The sequence below is a fragment of the Macaca nemestrina genome, chromosome 18 (assembly GCF_043159975.1).
Source record: "Macaca nemestrina isolate mMacNem1 chromosome 18, mMacNem.hap1, whole genome shotgun sequence".
Taxonomy (NCBI): domain Eukaryota; kingdom Metazoa; phylum Chordata; class Mammalia; order Primates; family Cercopithecidae; genus Macaca; species Macaca nemestrina.
In genome coordinates, this window is record NC_092142.1 from 86488876 (window position 1) to 86511329 (window position 22454).

A 22454-nucleotide genomic window follows, 5' to 3' on the forward strand; every position below is an offset into this window, starting at 1 on the left:
TTGGTGGGGAGGTGGTGTTCTGCCAGGGGCCGTACAATCCACCTATCTTCTTGCTACCTTTCAGTGAGTGGCTCACCCTGCCGCCACCCCAGGTGAGCTGTGGATTGAGGAACCCTAGTCCTGATCTCCCATCGGTGGTAGGAAGCCCGGTATCTGTATAGACCAAGAGCGGCAGCAGCCCAGCCCAGCTAAAGCGTGGCCTTTGGCAGAATTGTTCAAGTCTGGCTCTGCCCTCTGTGACTGGACAGGAAGCTCGGCTTCTTTGGGCCTCTGACTCCTCTGTAAAATGAGGCAATGCCTCCAGGACAGTGTCAAGAATGAAACAAGAGATTGCAGGTGCCGTGGTTTGAATGTCTGTCCCCTCTGAAATGCAGGTTGAAACTGAATCCCCGATGCAGCCGTGTGGAGAGGTGGGGCCTTTAAGAGGTGACTGGGTAGTGAGGACTGTGCCATTCCTGGGTTAATGGGTTAACAGAGGAGTGAGTTCTCATGGAAGCAGACTGTGGCTTTATTCGAAAGACCTGAGCTTGACGCTCAGCCCCTGTACCAGGGGAGCTTTGTGCCACCTCGGGGCATCGCAGAGGGTTCCCACCAGCAAGAAGGCTCCCCACAACCTTGAACTTCTCAGACTCCATAACTGTAAGAAATAAATTCCTTTGCTTTGTAAATTTCCCAGTTTCAGGTATTCTGTTATAAGCAACAGAACATGGACTAAGGCAGTAGGAAAGGGGCTTATCCTATAGCCTGGCAGACAGTGAGGACCCCAAATAAAAATACACACCAAGGTGTTATCAAGAGCGGCCTGTCCATGAGGGGTCCAGGCCCTTCTTATACTGGGCTACTCGCCTGGTACTGCATTAACTTCTTTTTAACGTGTGCATTTAGTACATTCACAGAGTTGTTGCCACCATTACCAGTATTTAATTCCAGAACTTTTCATCATCGTGCACGGAAGCTCTGTCCTCACGAGCAGTCCCTCCCTGTCCCCTCTCTTCCTAGGCCACCCCTCGTCGGCTTTTACCTGTGCTGGAGATTTCATGTAAGCGGAATCACACTGTGTGAGTTTGTGTGTGTGGCTTCTTCCTCTTTGCACGCTGTTTTCAGGGCCCGTCCATATTGTAGTGTGTGGGTGCTTTGTTCCTTCTTACAGCTGAATAGTATTCCATGGTATGGAGAGACCACAGCTTATCTGCTCATCCATTGAAGGACATTGGGTTGTTTTCTTTCATTAACTGCCAAAACATATTTCTTTTTATTTTATTTTTTTGTTTTTGAGACGGAGTCTTGCTCTGCCACCCAGCCTGGAGTGCAGTGGTGCAATCTTGCTTGGCTCACTGCAACCTTCCACCTCTTGGGTTCAAATGATTCTTCTGCCTCGGCCTCCTGAATAGCTGGGGTTACAGGCGTGCACCACCATGCCAGCTAATTTTTTGTATTTTTAGTAAAGACGGGTTTCACCATGTTGGTCAGGTTGGTCTCGAACTTCTGACCTCGTGATCCACCTGCCTTGGCCTCCCAAAGTGTTGGGATGACGGGCATGAGCCACCGTGCCCAGCCTACATATTTCTACTAGTAGAGTGGTTTTTTGTTTTTTGGTTTTTTTTTTTTGAGACAGAGTCTTGCTCTGTCGCCCAGGCTGGAGTGCAGTGGCGTGATCTCAACTCACTGCAAGCTCCGCCTCCCGGGTTCACGCCATTCTCCTGCCTCAGCCTCCCAAGTAGCTGGGACTACAGGTGCCCACCACCATGCCTAGCTAATTTTTGGTATTTTTAGTAGAGACGGGGTTTCACCGTGTTAGTCAGGATGGTCTCGATCTCCTGACCTCGTGATCCGCCCGTCTCAGCCTCCCAAAGTGCTGGGATTACAGGCGTGAGCCACCGTGCCCGGCCCTGTACTAGTAGAGTTTTAATGGAAGTATATGGCATACATGCGAAAATTGCACGAGTCATACATGCACCATGAGCTGAATTTGCACAGGGTGAACACAGCCATGTAACAGTACCCGGGTAAAGAAACAGCATTACCGGCCCCCAGAAGACCTGTTCATGTCCCCTCCTAGGCTGTCCACTCCCTAACAGTAACCAGTAATCTGACCATTAATCAGCTTTATCTCTGAGATTAGGCCGGGCTCAGCAGCTCATGCCTGTAATCCCAACACTTTGGGAGGCCGTGGTGGGTGGATCACTTCAGGTCAGGAGTTCGAGACCAGCCTGGTCAACATGGTGAAACCCTGTCGCTACCAAAAATACAAAATTTAGCTGGGTGTGGTGGTGTGTGCCTGTAATCCCAGCTACTTGGGAGGCTGAGGCAGGAGAATTGCTGGAACCCAGGAGGCGGAGGTTGCAGTGAGCTGAGATTAAGCCTCTGCACTCCAGCCTGGGCGACAGAACAAAACTTCATCTTAAAAAAAAAAAAAAAAAAAAAAAAAAAAAAAGCCAGGCACAGTGGCTCCTTCCTGTAATCCCAGCATTTTGGGAGGCCGAGGCGGGCGGATCACAAGGTCAGGAGATCGAGACCATCTTGGCTAACATGGTGAAACCCCGTCTCTACTAAAAATACAAAAAATTAGCCAGGCGTGGTGGCAGGCACCTGTAGTCCCAGCTACTTGGGAGGCTGAGGCAGGAGAATGGCGTGAACCCAGGAGGCGGAGCTTTCAGTGAGCCGAGATCGCGCCACTGCACTCCAGCCTGAGCCACAGAGCGAGACTCCATCTCAAAAAAAAAAAAAAAAAAGATTTATCCCTGAGATTTCCGTAAGTGAAATTAGACAGCATGTGCTTTCTGTGTCTAGCTTCTTTCGCCCATTGCTATGTCTGGCTTCTTTCGCCCATTGCTATGTTTGTGCAAGTCACGCATGCTGTTGTATGCTGTTTTAGCTCATTCATGTTCGTTGCTGCATAGTATTCCCTGATATTTCATGGTACAAATAGACCAAATCAGTGTATTCATTTGTGTGTGTTGCTCACAGTTAGGGCTGACACCATTCATGCTGCTGTGAATATTCCTGCATATATCACTTGGTGGACAAATGCACTCACATCTGTTGAGTCCTGGGAGTAAGACCTGAAGTCACGGGCTGTGCGTGGTCAGCTTTCATAGATGTTGCCAGTTCCACAAAGTCCTGCAAGTAAAGACCCTCTAGTTGTATCAGAGAGTTCCAATTGTTCTACATTCTTGCCTTCCATTAATTTTTTAAAACTGTTTTATTGAAATACAATTCACATACCATACAATTCATCCATTTAAAGTTGACAGGCCAACAGCAGTTAGTGGATTCATGGGGTTGTGCAGCCGTCATCACCACAGTCAGCTCTGGAACATTGTCATCACTCCTGAACTGCTACCTGTCAACCCCCAATCCTTCCATCCCTCAGCACTGTGTCTACGATTTGGGCATTTCATACACATTGAATCATACGATATTTGTCTTTGGTTTGGCTTCTTTTACCCAGCATGATGTTTTCAAGGTTCATCCACACTGTAGCACGTGTAAGGATCCATTCCTTTTCGTGGCTGAGTAATATTCCGTCACATGCATAGATCATGTTTTGTTTAACCATTTGTCATTTGATCGGCATTTGGGTTACTTCCACCTTTTGGCTGTAGTGAACGTGGCTTCTGTGAACATTCACGTGCAAGCTTTTAGATGGACAGATGTTTTCCATTTCCCTGGGTAGATATCCGGCACGGCGGGGGGCACAAAATGTGATAACTCTAGGTTAAACTGTTTGAGGAACTGCCAGACGGCTTTCCGTGGCAGTTGCGCTGTTTTACATCCTCACCAGAGCTGTCTGTGTGCCGAGAAAACACGCCGCTCCTCCACACAGTGCTGAGCACAGGCAAACTCGCCGGACTTGGCATCTTTTTGTTGGGGTCAGGAGGGGACGAGGTAGTGTCTGCTTCGATGATGGGGTCAGCATCTGGGCAGTGTCCAAGGGGCAGGAGGGGACGAGTTAGTGTCTGCTTCGATGATGGGGTCGGCACCTGGGCAGTGTCCAGTGTCTGCTTTGATGACGGGGTCAGCATCTGGGCAGTGTCCAGGACACTCTTGCTGGTCTGGCACGAATACTGTGGCCATGGCGGCGTCTCAAGGTGGCATCCTGCCCAGAGTCCCCAGCAGGACCTGCTGCCCACAGCCTTGGGCCCCTCACTGTGAACTGTCACGTTCCCTGGTTGGCAGGAGTCTCTGGGGAAGAACAATTGGTGTGAACTCCCCGTGCAGGGTGGGGGCTGGGCGCAGATAAGTCTCATCATTTCTAGGGAATTTCACAGAGGCTGCCCAATGGGCTGTTCCAAACCCATGTGTGCCCAAAGCCCACTCCAGTCCGTTGGAGAAGGGGGCCCTCAGACAGCCCTTGGTCCTTAGTCCCTTGTAATCCAGAGAGTTCCCTTTGGAATGGAGAAATTCCCCAGAACAAGAGGAGGGGTGACCTTGGGCAAGTCCCTCCCCATCCTGGGTCTCTGCATGCCCATCAGTGGGGCGCAGGGTACACCTAGCGATGCCCAGGGCTCTCCCTGCCCTGAGCTCTCTGGGGAAGCTGGGATGAACTGCAAAGTAGCCAGCTCTTTTTGGGTAAAAATCCTCCAGGCTCATTTGCCGGGTGGTGGCTGTCCCTGACGCCGTGTCAGTCTATATTCCAGAGCCTAAGAACGCCTGGCAGTGAAGGCCAGCCACCCTGGCCGGAGACTGCCCCATGTCCACAGAGCCCTTGGGCCTCCCAGTGGTGAGGAGGGAGAAGGAACAGCTGCTGGAAAATGCCAGGCGTCTTCATTGTGATCGGCATGAGGGTTCGCTCCAAGCATGGAGGCTGGTTCCCCTTCCCTCCTTTATTTGCTCAGCTTTGAGCTCACGGACTGACACTTACCAGGAGTTTAACAAATATTTATCGAATGAATGGATTCATTCATTTGCTTATTCAATCAAGAAGACTGAAATCTTACAGTCAGAAGCTGCAGCCACAGAGGCAGCCCAAAGCTTGTTTATTAAATGCCAGCTCTGGTGGCCGTGTCCTGCCAGCACGGTCTGGGGTGGCCTCCACAGCGCCCTTGGGAGGGGGGTGACAATATGGCACAAGGTGCTCACAGCTCCTGACATGGCCTCACCTGGAGGCTGGGGAGGTGGGGAGGGAAAGGTGAGCACCATCATTACATGAGGGGGACTCCTGCCCAGCGACAGAGGCAAGGCTGTTGGGAACAGTGCTGGGTGCGGGGGTCGCCTTTCCCTCGCCTGAATGCCATTCACACCCGTCTTCATTTTTCTTCTGAGTCACATTCTCGAGCCTGGACGAGGCCATCTATTACTGGAGTTTTAAGCTGCTTTGTGAACCACAGGACAGCTGGCTGCTTGGTGAGGCCTGTTCCGCCCTGGGGGCCTCATGGTGCGGAGAGAGCAGGATTTTTAAAATCTAACCAGAGGTGACGAGCACAGCAGCCCCAGCAGAGGGAAGATGAATGAGGCAGGGGCCAGGGGACGTCCTGGGAAACCCAGATCCAGGTCATTTTTTGGCTGAGACCCACCGTGGGGCTGTGCTGGGCCAGGAAAGATCTATGACTGCTCAAGGCCATTCCAATGCCCTCAGTTCTTTTCTGTTTTGGGGATGGAGTCTCACTCCGTCACCCAGGCTGGAGTGCAGTGGCATGATCTCGGCTCCCTGCGGCCTCCGCCTTCCGGGTTCAAGCGATTCTCCTGCCTCAGCCTCTCGAGTAGCTGGGATTACAAGCGCCTGCCATTATGCAGGAGGCTACACCTGTGCCTTACTTACAGGCTGTGCACTGTCCATGAGCCCTGGTGGGGTTGTGATTATTGCTGGTAGGAGGCTGGGGACGAGGCCAGAAGCCTGGAGGCCGTGTGAGGATCACGCCTCGTGAGTCAGGTAGGAGGCTGCTGGAGAGACAGATGACAGGGTGCAAGTTGCACAATATAGAACTGAAGGCATTGGCTGGGCGCGGTGATTCACGCCTGTAATCCCAACACTTTGGGAAGCTGAGGCAGGCGGATCACTTGAGGTTAGGAGTTCAAAACCAGACTGGCCAACATGGTGAAACTCCCGTCTCTACTAAAAATACAGTGGACCCCTGGCATGGCTCTGCTGCCTGGGCTGGGGTCTGCCCAATGCTTCTGGTTCCCACCCACACTCCCCTCCCCAGGAAGATGCCCCTGAGAAGTTGGCCCACCTGGTTCTCTGCAGTCTCTGGGGTACCTGCCCCCTGACCTTCAGCCAGGTCCTGCCTCTCGTATGTCCACTCAGGTGAGAAACCTGTCTATAACCATGTTTGTCTAGGACCAAACTTCGTCGTACACACAAATGTGCACTGCACAATTTTACTCCACCCTTTACCAGGAATGCAAGGATTTTGCCGATGGAGGGGAGACTGCATTGTGTTCAGAGCAGAGGTTTTCACGCTTTGGAAAACCATATCCCCAGTGGCCAAGTGGTGTCAGGTAGGTGAGTGCTCCAGGCGCCGCCCTGGGGCTGGGTGCCGCCGTTTGCTGTCATGCCCACTGTGGGCCACTGTGGCAAGTAGATGACAGCCCTGTTCTCTTCCCCGGGGCAGCATGGAAAACCCATTATTTTATATTTATGTTTATTCATTTCTGATCAGCTGCATATTTCAGTTGGGGCATTATTGAAAAAGGTGTTTTGTAGGTTTTCATGCATTTCATTTCAGGATAGCAATCGACATATAAAATTATGTGCTGTAAAGGAGGTTGATCTGTCGGGTTGAACACTACCAGCAGGGCAGATGCACCCTTGGGGCTGGTTGAATGCTTTAAAAAAATTTTTTTTAGCTCAGCCACTGCTTTTTTTTTTACAGCTTTATTGAGGTATAATTAATATATTGAAATCTGGCCAGATACAGTGACTCATGCCTGTCATCCCAGCACTTTGAGAGGCCAAGGTGGGTGGATCATTTGAGATCAAGAGTTTGAAAACAGCCTGACCAACATGGCAAAACCCCATCTCTTCAAAAAATACAAAAATTAGCCGGGTGTGATGGCACACACCTGTGATCCCAGCTACTTGGGAAGTTGAGGTATGAGAATTGCTTGAACCTGGGAAGTGGAGGTTGCAGTGAGCCAAGATCATGCTACTCTACTCCAGCCTGGGCAACAGAGCAAGACCCTGTCTTAAAAAAAAAACTGCACATATTTAATGCATAATTTGGTAAGTTTGGACATAGGCAAACAGTCATGATACCAACACCATGATCAGGGAAATCAACACATGCAGCACTTCCAGAACACTCCCCATGTCCCCATTATTTGTGGTAAGAACCACATTATTTGTGGTAAGAACACAGTACGAGATCTGTCCTCAAAGTCTTTTTTTTTTTTTTTTTTTTTTTTGAGATGGAGTCTCGCTCTGTTGCCCAGGCTGGAGTGCAGTGGTGCGATCTCAGCTCACTGCAACCTCTGCCTCCAGGGTTCAAGTGATTCTCCTGCCTCAACCTCCTGAGTAGCTGGGATTACAGGTGCCCGCCACCAAGTCTGGCTGATTTTTGTATTTTTAGTAGAGACAGGGATTCACCATGTTGGCCAGGCTGGTCTGGAACTCCTGACCTCAGGTGATCCATCTGCCTCAGCCTCCCAAAGTGCTGGGATTACAGGTATGAGCCACCACGCCTGGGCTATTTTTTATTTTTATTTTATTTTGAGACAGTGTCTCACTCTGTCACGCAGGCTGGAGTACAGTGGTACATTCATAGCTCACTGCAGCCTCAAACTCCCAGGCTCAAGTGATCCTCCCACCTCAGTCTCCCAAGTAGCTGGGACCACAGGTGCATGCCTCCACACTGGGCTAATTTTTAATCTTTTTGCAGAGATGGGGTCTCACTACTGCCTTGAACTCCTGGCCTCAAGCGACCCTCCCGCCTCTGCGTGAGCCACCTCACCCAGCTCCCAGTGATGTTTTTACGTGATTTCTTAAAATTAGGATCCAAATATTATCCACGCCATGCATCTTGTGGTTCTGTTGCTTTTCCCTCCCTGGCCCCTTCCCCGCTTCCCCAGCCTACCCCACCCTAAGACAGCAGGGACACCCACTTTCCCTGTGCAAAGCGGCCTTCCCATCTCCCATCTGTGCATCCAACCAAGATTCGAGGAGCACCCACCTCGTGCTAAGGACTGGGGCACATTCCTGAAGATGACTCTGGTCTCTGCCCTGTGGACAGCAGAGTCTAGAGGAGGAGAGAGCAGAGACAAGCGTTAGAAAAAGAGTGTCTGATCACTCCAGACTCTGCTGAGAGGTGAGGTGCCTCCCCCTGCCTGCTCCCTCCTCCCTGCACTGATCCCTTCCTCCTGCCCCCAGCGGGCCACCTGGTTAATTACCACTGCCTCCCAGCTTCTCCAGCTCCCACACCTCCGACTCCCCAGCCTAAGGGAGGGCTCCTTGGTCCCCTTCCTGAATGATATTTACAAGCCAGCCACGCTGGGCTCCAGAAAGAGGAGGACTGTGGCAATTTCCTTTTTATCAACGAGGCTCAGAGAAGTCGGTAACATACCCAGAGTCACCCAGAAATGAACCCTCGGAGGCAGGATTCAAACCCAACAGGGCCTCAGGGTCACGCTGTTTTTTCCCCTAGGGTTGAGAGAGCGGGATCCGGGTGGACACTGGAATTCCTCCGAGCTTAGATGAGCTGTATCAGGGTTCGGCAAACCACGTCCCTTGGGCCAAATCCCACGGCAGCCTGCTTTTGTGAATAAAGTTTTATTGGAACACAGCCACACCTGTGCATTGATATATTACTTATGGCCGTTCTGTTTCTCCAATGGCAGAGCCCAGGGGTTGCAACGGAGACCATTTGTGCAAAAGCCAAAAATCTTCACTATCCAGCCCTTTACAGGAAAAGTTGGCCAAACCTTATGCTATATGTTTAGCAGGATAAAGAAAGAAAGAAACCTGTAGGAGCCTCTCTTCCCTAAAACCTAAATTATTTACAATTTAAATTTAAAGCCACTTTCATTCAGTGGCCTATTCTTGAACTGGCTCTGAAAAGGATTCCTTGTTCTGGAAGGCAGACGGTGTGAGACTGTAGAGGTGAGAGTGAAAATCTTAAGGCCCATGTCTGAATTCTAAGGATATGCTTCCCAATCTGTGTGCATTCCCTGCATGAACTATTCAATTTAAATTTTTAAAAAGAGGAAGAAAATAGCCATCTCCATGGTTTTTCCTTCTCATTGCTCCAATTCCATAACAACAAGCCCTCCAGCAAGCCTCAATTTATTCAAATTCCCAAGCTGGGTTTGGAGGGGCGGGAGACAGAAATCCTGTCCCCCAGATCGGATCATGCTGTCACCAGAATGGGCTTGGTATTTTTTTCCAGCAAGTGTCTTGGTTTGTGTGAGGACAGATGATGGTGTCACGCCCACGCTGGGTATGACAGGGGAGAGGAGTCCACAGGGGGAGCCGGGGGACTGGCCGCTTCCTCAAAGCCTGGACCCATAGGAGGCGTTCCCTGGCGTCCACCAGCCTCTCTGAGCAACCGCCTGCCCGCAGCCGGCAGGAATCGTCCTGGCCTGTAAGTGCATGAATTTCCCTGGGCTGCCATAACAAACACCACAGCCAGGGACTTAAGCTACAAGAATCATTCTCTCCCTCTGGAGGCCAGAAGGCTGCGATCAAGGCGTGGGCAAGGCTGGTTCCTTCCCAGGGCAGTGAGGGGGCACCTGGTCCAGGCTGCGCTCCTCAGCTTGTAGCTGGCAACTTCTCTCTGTGTTTCTTCACCTCGTCTTCTCTCAGGGCCTGTCTGTGTCCAAATTTCCCCCTTTTATAAAGACCCTGGTCATATCGGATTACAGCCCACCCTAATGACCTCATCTTACTTTGATCACCTCCCTGTCACCAAATAAAGTCACATTCAGAAGTACAGGGGGTTATGACCAAATAAAGTCACATTCAGAGGTACAGGGGTTATGACTTGGGGGAGTTCGTATGATAGCTTCCCCCATGTCAGGGAGTGGACAGCGGGCTGGTTGGGTGGATGACGGAGCTGGGTACAGAAAGCTTTGGTGGGGGTGACCCAGATGGCAGGTGCAAGCAAGTGTGGGCAATAGTGGCCCCCACCCTCATGACCACAGGACCCCAACTCTTTTTTTTTTTTTTGAGACAGAGTCTTGCTCTGTCGCCCAGGCTGGAGTGCAGTGGTGCGATCTTGGCTCACTGCAACCTCCACCTCCCGGGTTCAAGCGACTCTCCTGCCTCAGCCTCCTGAGTAGCTAGGATTACAGGCATGCGCCGCCACTCCTGGCTAATTTTTGTATTTTTAGTAGAGACGAGGTTTCACCATGTTGGCCAGGCTGGTTTTGAACTCCTAACCTCAAGTGATCCGCCTGCCTCGGCATCCCAAAGTGCTGGGATTATAGGCGTGAGCCACCGCACCCAACCTCTTTCTCTAATCCCAGTCTTCTGGACTTGGAGTCACCGTGGGCATCTATGGGGCAGGCAGCCTGTGGGGGTGAACACAGTGATTCATGCTGTCTGCCCCAATATGCCAACAGCGCCCTGGGAGGAATGCCTGGTGTTGCAGTTGAACACCTGCAAGGCAGCCACTAGCATGTCATATTCCCTGGGTAACAGCAGGTACCCTCTCCCACTCATCCACTGGTGGGGGGGTCTCGTGGCCTCCCAGCTGAATGAGGGGCTTACCCCTCCCACCCCTCTGTGAGGCACAGACTGCACCTGAAGGAGCCTGTCCTCCACACCGTGGCACCAGCTACCCCTCCTCAGCTTTTAAAATACTTTTTTTTTTTTTTTTTTTTTGAGACGGAGTCTCGCTCTGTAGCCCAGGCTGGAGTGCAGTGGATCTCAGCTCACTGCAAGCTCCGCCTCCCGGGTTCACGCCATTCTCCGACCTCAGTCTCCCGAGTAGCTGGGACTACAAGCGCTGCCACCTCGCCCGGCTATTTTTTGTATTTCTTAGTAGAGACGGGGTTTTACCGTGTTAGCCAGGATGGTCTCGATCTCCTGACCTCGTGATCCGCCCATCTCAGCCTCCCAAAGTGCTGGGATTACAGGCTTGAGCCACCGCGCCCGGCCTTAAAATACTTTAAAAAGCAGTTATCAAGAAATAATACTGATCAGGCCAGGCACAGTGGCCCATACCTGTAATCCCAGCACTTTGGGAGGCCAAGGTGGGAGGATCACTTGAACCCAGGAGTGTGAGGCCAGTCTGGGCAACATGGAGAGACCCCATCTGTAAAAAATAAAAAATAAAAAAAAATTAGGCCGGGCGCGGTGGCTCAAGCCTGTAATCCCAGCACTTTGGGAGGCCGAGACGGGCGGATCACGAGGTCAGGAGATCGAGACCATCCTGGCTAACACGGTGAAACCCCGTCTCTAATAAAAAATACAAAAAAAACCTAGCCGGGCGAGGTGGCGGGTGCCTGTAGTCCCAGCTACTCGGGAGGCTGAGGCAGGAGAATGGCGTGAACCCGGGAGGCGGAGCTTGCAGTGAGCCGAGATCTGGCCATTGCACTCCAGCCTGAGTGACACAGCAAGACTCCGTCTCAAAAAAAAAAAAAAAAAAAAAAAAAAAAAAAAAAAAAAAAATTAGCTGGCATTATAAATTTAAAAATTTACTCCCAGCTACTCAGGAGGCTGAGGCAGGAGGATGGCTCGAGCCCAGGTGGTTTCAGTGAGCTGTGATTGTGCCACTCACTCCAGCCTGGGCAACAGTAAGACCTTGTCTCAAAAATAGGTCAGGCACAGTGGCTCACGCCTGTAATCCCAGCACTTTGGGAGGCTAAGACAGGTGGTGGATCAGTTGAGGTCAGGAGTTTGAGACCAGCCTGACCAACATGGTGAAACCATGTCTCTACCAAAAATATTTTTTAAATTAGCCAGGCATGGTGGCATGTGCCTGGAATCCCAGCTTCTCAGGAGGCTGAGGCAGGAGAATTGCTTGAACCCGGGAGGCGGGGTCTGCAGTGAGCCAAGATCATGCCACTGCACTCCAGCCTGGGTGACGGAGTGAGACTCCGTCTCAGAAAAATAAATAAGTACATGAATAACACTAATCAGAATTTCGTGTGTTCCATATTTCACAGACGCTTTCACACAGAGCCCTCATGAGGAAGCCCCTGCAGGGAGAACGCTCAGAGATGGAAAGTCACTGCCCAAGGCCACACAGCTGAGACCTAAACCCTGAATATCTCCAGGGCTGTCCCGTTGATATCTTCCAACAGCACGTGCACAGAGACAGCCATCAGTGGGGACGCTGCCTGGATGGAGGACAGCTAGTTTGGCGTTCGCTTCAGAACAATCTGGGGGAGGTAGAATGCGGGTATGGAGGAGAGAAGATGGCTCCCAGGTGGAAGCTGGTGATAGGCCCCAGGTGGGCACCCCAGGTGGCACCCTAGGTGAGCACACGGGGTTCATTACACTCTGCCTTCTTAGATAGATGCATGTTTGTCATTTTCCATAGTAAATGGTTTTTTTTTCAATGATCTTGAGTAAGCATATGAGATAGCATTAAATATAAGGGAAAGCTTCCCTCCACTCCCAGAACAGATCCCTTTCAACAAGGGGTGTGGTGGATGTGGTGGAGCTAACACAAGACTGGCTATGCAGGAGAGTTGCTTAAACCCGGGAGGCGGCGGTTGCAGTGAGCTGAGATAGTGCCATTGCACCCCAACCTGGGCAACAAGAGGGGAACTTTGTCTCAAAAAAAAAAAGGACTGGCCATGTATTGATCATTATGGAAGGTCAGTGGCAGGTATGTGGGGTTTTTTTTTTGGGGGGGGAGGGGGAGAAGGAGTTTTGCTCTGTTGCCCAGGCTGGAGTACAATGGCACGATCTCAGCTCACTGCAACCTCCACCTCCCACGTTCAAGTGATTCTCCTGCATCAGCCTCCCGAGTTGCTGGCATTACAGGTGTGCACCACCATGCTGGGCTAGTTTTTGTATTTTTAGTAGAGATGGGGTTTCACCATCTTGGCCAGGCTGATCTCAAACTCCCAACCTCAGGTGATCTGCCCACCTTGGCCTCCCAAAGTGCTGGGATGACAGGCGTGAACCACTGCCCTGGCCATGGGTGTTTATTATACTATTGACACTACCCTTTTATGGGCTTGCAAATCTCCAAAATAAAAAAGAAATAATCATAAAAACAAACTATATCAGTTTAAAAAGAAAGTCATCTCATAATTGAGTCTTTACAGGTTAGTCTTTTAATGATTTCACTTTGCACAACCAAGTATTGTTTGGGGAAGACACCTTGATTCTGAAACAACCTCAAATGAGGCTCTACTAAGAAATTCTGAGGAGAAACTGAGGGAAGCAATAACAAAGGAGGCAAAACCAAAAACAACAACAACAAAAACACCCTACAAATTCAGCAGCTCTTCCTGGGTGAGGAGCTCCCAGTGTAGATGTTGACATGAATAAGCCTTTTAAACATGTCTTTAAAAAGAAACACTGGGCCAGGCACGGTGGCTCACCTCTGTAATCCCAGCACTTTGGGAGGTTGAGGCAGGGGGATCACTTGATCCCTGGTGTTTGAGACCAGCCTGAGCAACATAGCAAGACCTTCTCTCTACAAAAAATAAAATAAAAATAAATTAGCTGGGCATGGTGGTGGGCGGCAGTAGTCCTAGCTACTCAGGAGACTGAGGCGAGATAATTGCTTGAGCCCAGGAGGTCGAGGCTACAGGGAACCATGATTGCACCACTGCCTCCAGCCGGGGTGACAGAGTGAGACCCCATCTTGAAAAAAAAAAAAAAAAGAAAGAAAGGAAAAAAAGAAACACTGGTTGTGAGAAGCAGAACCCCAGCCAGGAAGTCAAAAAGCAGGGGTGGGTGGGTGGCGGGGCGTGGAATAAAACCTGTGGTAATTTTTTATTTTTTCAGAGATGAAGTCTCGCTCTGTTGCCCAGGCTGGACTGCAATGGCGCGATCTTGGCTCACTGCAACCTTTGCCTCCCGGGTTCAAGAGATCCTCCCACCTCAGCCTCCCATGTAGCTGGGACTACAGGTGCACACCACCATGCCCAACTAATTTTTATATTTTTTATAGAGACAGGGTTTCACCATGTTGGCCAGGCTGGTCTCAAAATCCTGGGCTCACGTGATCTGCCCACCTCGGCCTCCCAAAGTGCTGGGATTACAGGCGTGAGCCCCCGTGCCTGGCAGAGAGTTGTGTCTTGACAAAATGACCCTCAACAGTGCCCCGAGTGGATTAAAATCTCAAAGAACTCAGAAGCGAAAAGAAGATGATGTGCTTCGGAAAACAGAGCTGGAAGACTCAAGAAGTGGTTCTTGAAGATAATGACACCGATGTTGGCGACACAGGTGATGGATGGGAATAAAGGGACCCGTATGTGACGCAGAAGAAGCATGTCTTCTAAATCAATGCATTGCATGAGGGTGAGTCAACCGCTGCACTGTCAACCCAGACATTTACGAGAGGTGACACTGTGGACTTCTTCTTCACACAAGTTCTAGTTGGGTGTGTGTGGGTGGTCTTCTACATGGTGACTCAGGGCCCAGTCCCTCTCCTTGTGGTGGATTCACCATCACCTAGGCTCCAGTGTCTGGGGAGATTCCCGGCATCCAGCCAGCAGATGGTGAAGACTTGGGAAGGTTGGGTGTGGGGAGTTTCCAAGGCCAGGCATGGAAGCAGCGCCCACCATTATGTCCCAATCTCATTGGACAGACTCTGTCATGTGACTGTCCTGACTGCAAGGGAGGCTTGGAAATGGAGACAACCTGTATTGTTAGGAGTAAGAGGAAGCAATTTGATGAACAGCTGGCTAGTCTCTACCCCACATCCTATCTTATCTCACTTTTGATTTCAAAATGCATTTCTAATTTAATCAATGAATTATATTTTATAAGCACTCTTGTGACTTTTCCATCCACAATCAAAACATTTACATCTTCAAGATGGATAAAGAACATTTTGGAGGATCCAGTTGGACATTGCCCTGTATTTACGGTTCCCTTGTGTGTAAGGCACAAGTGTTAGTTCTTGGTTTGGAAAGATGTTTGCATTAGATTCAGTGAAGAAAGCAAGTTAAAGAGCTCACAGCTATGGAGTTCCTACGGTTGCCCACACGTCAGCAACTCGGGAGGTGAGTGGCTTGGCTGGAGGGTTCAGCGTGGGACCCCCACGGTGTGGCTTCAGCACGTATTGCCTCCTGTGATGACACAGGAGGTAGAAGGTGATTTTATCTTTCTGTGAAAAAAAAATGTGGTGTATATGCATGGAAAAATGTGTATAAGGAAACACCCCAAAATATTAATAGTGGCATTGCCTTGAGAATAGAAAGGAGGGAAATTTTAGCAAAATAGTAGTAAACATTTTATTGCCCGGACATATGGAAAAGTGCACAAATTGTGAACGTCCAGCTTGAGGAATTTTCACAAATGAAATTCCCACGTATAATCAGCACCCGATTAAGCCATAGAACATTCCAGACCTGCTTCCAGGCCCTCCCTCTTCTCCCAAGGGTGGCCAGCCCAGCTCCGAATGCCCCAGGCTAGTTTCCAAGGTTGTGGTCTCTGAGTCATAAACGGAGCCTCCCAGGGTCTGGCCTCTTGCACACAGACTCACGCTGTGAGAGTCATCCTTGCTGTGTGTGCACGAAGCTGTTCATTTCCTTGCCGTATAGTGGAGTAGAGGCGATTTTAACTTTTCTTTATGATGATTTATATTTCCCATTTCTCTACAGTGAATATATATTGCTTGCATAAGGAAACAAATTTTCAAAAATCAAATGGAGAAAAAAAAAACCAGTTGATTTTCCAACAGCAAAAACCCAGCGCTGTCCTGGGACCTCCGGCCCAGGAAAAGCTGCAAAACATACCATTTCTGGCCTAGGCCAGCCTGTCTGTCGGCAGCGTCACCGCAGGCGGCGTCCTCTGGGGTCCCATGATCCAGCTCCAGCAGGCAGCTGAGGCCTGGAGCCAGGCGGGAGGCAGCCCAACTCCGGCTAAATATACGTGCGGGAGGCTCCTCCCAGCCTGTGGATCTCTCCTGGCCCTTTTCTTTCCCAGTAAAGCCGGAGGAGGTTCGGGAGAACAAAGGCAGGTCCCCGGAAAGAGCCAAGGCCAGGCAGGAGGAGCCCCGGAGAGAGCCTGAGAGCCGGGGCCGGGCAGCCTCAGACCAGAGAGCTGGCCCTGCCAGGCATCGGCGGTCGGAGAAGACGTGCCGTTTATGCAGACCTCGGGTGATTTTGGAGCAAAGCTCCCAGCACTTCGCTGAAACGGGAAGGGCTCTGCAGCCCGGAGGACATGTGGGGCTCGCCCTCCCCTCCCAGGCCAGGCTGCGGGCAGGCGTTCTACAGCCTCCCCGTCTCCCACACCACCCACGCGCCCTGAGCTTGCAGGAGCCGCCTGCCTCCTGGAGTCCTTCCTCCTGAGTGTGGAATGCGCACACGCCCTACATACACGCTGGCGTTCTCGCCTTCCCAGAGTGGGAAGGAGCTAGAACCAGGGGAAAGATGGCGGGCCAGAGCGTCCCTCTGCCGTGTGGCTCAGGGGAAGCAGCTCTGCTCACATCTCCAGGATCTGCCTTGGAGGCTCAGGAGGAGGTGGGTCCGGAGCCAGTGGAGGGCTTTGCATCCCAGGCCCGCTGGCCACCACCTGTGTGATCGTAGGAAAACCACTTTGCCTCTAGAGTCTCAGTTCCCTCATCTGTAAAATGGGGATGATTGTAGGACCTGAATTATAGGGTTGTGAGAATTAAGTGGGTTAAAAAAAAAAAAAAACTCTTAGAACAATATTGGGCTCATGATAATTGATAAGTATTATTAGGTGTGCAAACTCACACATGCACACATACACTAATACATACACACACGCACACATTCATGCATGTACACACACACCAGTACACACACACATATACACAGTCATGCATACAGGGACAATTCACACACATACACACACATATATACACATGCAAGCACACATCTATACATATGTACATTACACATGTACACATGTTTACACATGCATACAGAGACACACTCTGACACACACATACACACACATGCACACGTGAGTCACCTAAAATCTGGACCAGGGCCACGTGCAGCCCTAGAGAAGGAGAATCTTGCCTTGCCTGGTGCAGCGGCCTTGGGAAGGTCTCCTACTTGTTATTCATTCTCCTTCTAAATTATTATTCATTCTTACTAATGACAAAGCGGTTCCTCCCTTGGGCCAGAGGCTGGCCCTGCTGTCTTAGATTGGATTCTCTGGGGAGCCGGTTCCCTGGGAGCTGGGATCTGAGTAGAAAGAGTCTGTCGGGAGGCGATCCAAGAAGCACAGTGGGAGAGCGGGGGCGTGGTGGGGACGGGAAGGAGCCAGACAGGATGTGGCAGTGAGCAGCTGGGGCTCTGTCCTGCTGCAGGGTGGGGGCAGGGGCGGTCGTAGGACAAACCGCAAACCTTGACTCCTGTTTGTTGTTGGACGAGGGCTGCTCCTGGGGTGTAAACTCCCAGCACTTCCAGCCTACCCTGTGCCCGGACTCTGGTGCGGCCCTCACTCCTAGATTCACGGGCTCCCTGGCGACATCTCTGCACAACTGTTGGCTCACACGTGGTCCTCTATTCACAGGTGAACAGATACTCAATGCAGGCCTTCGTGTGCCAGGCCAGGGTTCAGGGGAGCGAGGCACACAGCCGTGCCTGCAGGAGGCTTACCCCCTTCATCCAGAAGGTTCCACAAAGCCAAGTAGAATGAGAAAGCATGGGGGAGGGATATGAAGGAGATGGACAAAGGCCAGACAGCAGTGAGCTCTGAGGGACGGGTAAGGATTGGGTGTGTGGGGTGGTTCCTCAAAAGTATATGGAGAATCATCCTGTGACATAGCAATTCTGCTCCTAGGTGTCTACTCAAGGGAATTCAAACAGGCGCTCAGACAGATACCTGCGTACCCGTGTTCACAGCAACATTATCCACAACAGCCAGACGCCGGACACTACCAAGGGTCTGTCATGGATGAACAGATAAACACGGCATGCATACAATGCGGTGTTATTCAGTCACAGAAAGGAGAGAAGCTCTGAGTCACACCGCAACATGGCCTGGAAACTGTGATGCAATCATAAAATATGATGACACATTGTGATTCCATTTATGTGAAATGTCTGCAATAGGCAAATCCATAAACACGTAAAGCTCACGAGTGGTTGCCAGGGGCGTGGGGCAGGGGTCGGGAGGGGAAGGGGGAGTGGCTGCTAACGGGGACGGGGTGTTTTGGGGTGATAGGAATGCTCTGGTGCTACATGGACAGTGCTGCTGGTTGCAACAACTCTGTGAATGTATGAAATGCCACTGTATTGTTCAGGTTAAAATAGGCAAGGCGTGGTGGCACATGCCTGTAGTCCCAGCTACTCGGGAGGCCAAGGCAGGAGGATCACTCGGGCCCAGGAGGTCAGAGCTGTGATCACACTGCACTCCAGCCTGGGCGACAGAGTGAGATGTCATCTCTAAAATTAAAAAATGAAATCAAATAAGTAAAACAAAATGGTTAAAATGATACATTTTGTTATGTGAATTTTGCCTAAATAAAAAGAGTTAGCAGGGAGCAGGGGAATTCCAGTCTGAGGGATCGGCATCATTAGGGCCCGGGGACAGAGGCGCTGCTCAGCGTGGCACCCAAAGCAGCAGCAAGGCCTTGTACACAGCAGGAGGGGTGCGAGAGGGAGCCTCCCTGGCCAATCCCCAAGCTTGCCTGGACCATGACCTGAGATCTGGCACGCCCTATGCACTGGCTGCTTCCTCTCCCGGGATCTCTGTCATCTGGAGGTAGGTATTTGACTGATCCCACTTCACAGATGAGGGGAGTGAGGCCTGAGGCTCAGGGAGAAGGGTGGTGGGCCGGGTTGGGAAACCCAGGTCTGTCTGACTCCCAATCCCCTCAGCACTCAGGGGAATCCCAAACCCCTCCTGTGGCGAAGGCTGCTGGGTTTGGTGTCAGCACGTTAGACTCAGTAGGAAACCTCCACTGAGGGCTGGCTCCCTCCAAACTGGGGCTGGCTCCCTCCAAACCGGGGCTGGCTCTGTGCTGATTCCAGAGTCAAGGCAGAGAGGGAATTGGCAGAGGATGGGGGAGAGAGGGCAGCTGACCTGGGGAGAGGGAGGGGAATTGCAAGAGGGAGGCGCTCACTATCCCCATATCCCTGTGCAAATGGACGTGCTGGGGGTCGGCCCCTGCGTGGGCACAGCTCAGCACACTGTGATGGGGTCCATGTCGGTGGCTGCGGCCTCAGGCCCGGGATGTGCGTTGTCACATGCCCTCTGAGGCCAGGACATGATGGGGAAGAGACGTCTCGAGGCTGTGGGGGGTGGAACCTGCTGGGCCCAAGTTCATCTGTGTCCCCTCGCCTGGCCTCCTTGTGATGAACACATGCATCTGTTATCTGCTGATGCCTAACACACCCCTAGCCTCGGGGGCTTAAGACAATACACATTGATCATCTCATGGTTTTTGTGGGTTGGGAATGTAGAGCTGCCTGGCTGAGTGGTGCTGGCCCAGGGATCTCATGTGGTCAGAGTCAAGGCATTGGCTGGGGCCGGGGTCACAGGGCTCCAAATGGAGCTGCGGGACCCACTTCCATGTCGTTGGCCAAGCCTCAGGCCCTTGCTGGCTGTTTGCGGGAAGTGTTTGTTTCTTGCTACCTGGGACTCCGTAGGGCAGATCACAGCATGACAGCAGCTTCCCACAGAGAGCGAGAGAGGCTAAGACACTAAGGCAGAGGCCACGGTCTTTTTGTAACCTCATCTTGGAAGCGACATGGCTCCATGTCTGCCGTAATGTCTTGTTAAAGGTGAATGACTAAGTCCAGCCTGCACTCAGGGGCAGGAGAATTAAGCTCTCCGTCTTCAGGAGCAGAGTGCCCAGGAATGTGCGGACCTATCTTTAAAACCAGCACCAGGGGTATGCTCAGCCAGGGGTTTGTAGTTTCACCCAGGCTCTGCGAGCTGCTGTGTAAACTCTGGCCTATGATGTGGCAAGAATGGGAAATGTGGGGTCTGCAGCCTTGTGTGTGTGTCCCAGTCTTGCCACTTCCTGGCTGAGTGGCCTTGTGCTCTTCCTCTGAAAACAAGGACTGTAAGGGAAAAGTGGAAACCACCTGTCTGCCAGGAGGAAGGAGGCTGGTGCATGAGCTGTGGCGTAGCTGCAGGTGGAGAAGCATCCCGCGCCACATTTCAGGTGAACAATGAGAGCTACCTGAGTTAATGTTGATCAACCAAAAATGTTATATCAGCGGGGAATGGTGGCTCACACCTATAATCCCAGCACTTCGGGAGGCTGAGGCAGGCGGATGGCTTGATGTCAGGAGTTCAAGACCAGCTTGGCCAACGTGGTGAAACCCTGTATCTGCTAAAAATACAAGAATCAGCCAGGCATGGTGGCAGGTGCCTGTAATTCCAGCTACTCAGGAGGCTGAGGCAGGAGAATCGCTTGAACCTGGGAGGCAGAAGTTGCAGTGACTGAGATCATGCAGCTGCTCTCTAGCCTGGGTGACAAAGCAAGAGTCCATCTCGTAACAAAAACAAAAGAAAACAAACAAAAACGTAATATCGAGTAGAAAAAAGCCAGTTGTTAAAGGATTTGACAGTGTGCTGCGTGGTTTCCAGGTGTTGGCACAGGAGCAATGGAAGCAAAGCCGCGTGAGAGGCACGCAAAGCTTCAGGGAGGGGTGACCTCTGCGCGGGGACAGGGCAAGGGGGGAAGAGCTGCAACTCTAACTTTCATCTCCTTAATGAACACTCAAAAGCAAATATGGAAAGGATGAACATTTGTTAAATCTGGGGGGTGGTACAGGGGTGTCTGGTACATGTTGAACTGTTCATAGCTGGAAATCGTGAGTGTATTTTGACAGGCTCACTGCTGTGAGGATGCTCTAGGGAGAGGCCTGGGTTGAACACCCCCATGTTGACGGGGATGCTGAAGTGCCAGGGCTCACGGGGGCCGTCATCCTCCGTCAGTGACACACGTGTGAACACAGACGTGTTCACCGCCCCTTGCTCTCTGCCCCAGACCCGGGCAAGATGATGAGAGGGCCCAGGTGTCCCCACTAGACCTGGTGCTAGCACAAGCTTCAGACCTTCCCACGTGTGCGGAAGCCCTCACCCGCCCCACACGCCAACCACACCACAGCCCAAGGGGGTCTCTGTCTCTTGCTCCCGTAGCCATTTTTGGCCTGGCTTGGGCAGCCGGCCTCCTCTCCCGGAGAGCCTCCTTCTGTGGGAGGCATGCTTCTCCCTCCCGTCCTGGTGTGTCGTGACATCTAAATCCGACTGCGGGTTGGTGGGGCGCCATTCCACTTCCTCGGTGTGGCCACAGCACGTTGACACCTGGGAAGCACTCACCTCCTAATTCTGAAAGGTCAGGGCCAGGTGAGTCAGGCCTCCATCAGCTGGCACTGGCGCCCTTGTCTCCTAAGCTCAGCCTCAGCTCAGCCCCAGCCCCTGGGTGAAACCTCTCCTCGCTAACAGCTTGCAGTCCGGCCTCCCTCTCCCCACCCCAGTCCACGGCTTTCCCTAGGACTGCCCCTCAAGGCCTCGGTGGTAAGAACTGCCCCTGTCTGCAGGAGGCAGATACTCCTGGGTGGGTGGGGGATGCTTTCTCCTGGGCCAGCTCATCAGTCCTCACAGGTGTGTGGCTCTGGGCATGCACAGCAGCCCTAAAACGCTGGGGAGAGCAAACTGTTTGCAAATCTGCAGAGCTCGGTCAGCGGCTCACCTCGGCTGTCACCAGGCAAAGGGGCCCAGAGCCCCTCACGCTTGGCGGCATCTTAGGTTCCATAGAGGGTATGGCAAAGGCCATCGGCAGTTGTGTGACGATGATTGTGCACAGGCCTGCCAGCATCGTGTGTCCTGTGCATGCAGTAGTTACAAAAACTACCCTGAAGGTTTGCTGGGAGGGTGCACATCGGACCATGCGAAATTGCCCTTTAAGAGATGTAAAACAGCCAAATGCTGACGATTTCATACGGTTCATTTGAAAAGTAAAACAAACTAAATATTTTGCACCCTTCCCCCCAACATTCACATGGGTAAGAAGTTGGGTTATTATTCCCCCCAAGCCCGGGGGGTGCACAGGTATTTGCAGCCTTTTGGGGGGTGGGATTGGCAACACGGGAATTTCCATGGAGAGAAGGCGGCTGCAGTGCTGCACGGTCGCTGCCGTCCAGACGGGGTCTCCCTTGGTCCGCGATCCTCTCTGGGCCTGCTCGCCAGGCGGCCTCAGGAATGGAGGCCCACAGGCTGTGAAGCTGCAGGAGAGCTTTCCAGCCCCTCTGCGCCGGGCTCCGGCCTTTCCCAATGCCTCCGGCCAGGCCCTTCACTGCCTGGTCTCCATACGGAGAGCGGGTGGCTCTGATCCTCCCTGGGGCGGATCGGCTTGGCAGGAATTGGCTGCATCAACAGCCTGGCTGAACTGGCGGCTGATGGCAGAGATTCAGGTACCATGGAGAAGGCAGGAGCCCTGCCCAGACGCAGG

The 22454-nt window shown here is 51.9% G+C and overlaps 1 long non-coding RNA gene across 3 annotated transcripts in view; it reads left to right on the forward strand.

Moving 5' to 3' along the window:
- LOC112427882 (uncharacterized) overlaps positions 1 to 18133 on the forward strand; it is a 41867-nt gene extending 23734 nt beyond the window's left edge. Inside the window, exons 1-7 of one of the 3 annotated variants that reach the window (XR_011616676.1) lie at positions 2736 to 5346; positions 5764 to 6247; positions 6341 to 6441; positions 7821 to 8246; positions 12046 to 12357; positions 13847 to 16530; positions 17828 to 18133. This is a non-coding gene — a long non-coding RNA (uncharacterized lncRNA). Of the gene's footprint in view, positions 1 to 2735; positions 5347 to 5763; positions 6248 to 6340; positions 6442 to 7820; positions 8247 to 12045; positions 12358 to 13846; positions 16531 to 17827 lie in introns of those variants that run through there. The other 2 variants (XR_011616675.1, XR_011616674.1) reach the window with 2 other exon arrangements.
- The last annotated feature ends 4321 nt before the right edge of the window (positions 18134 to 22454 follow it).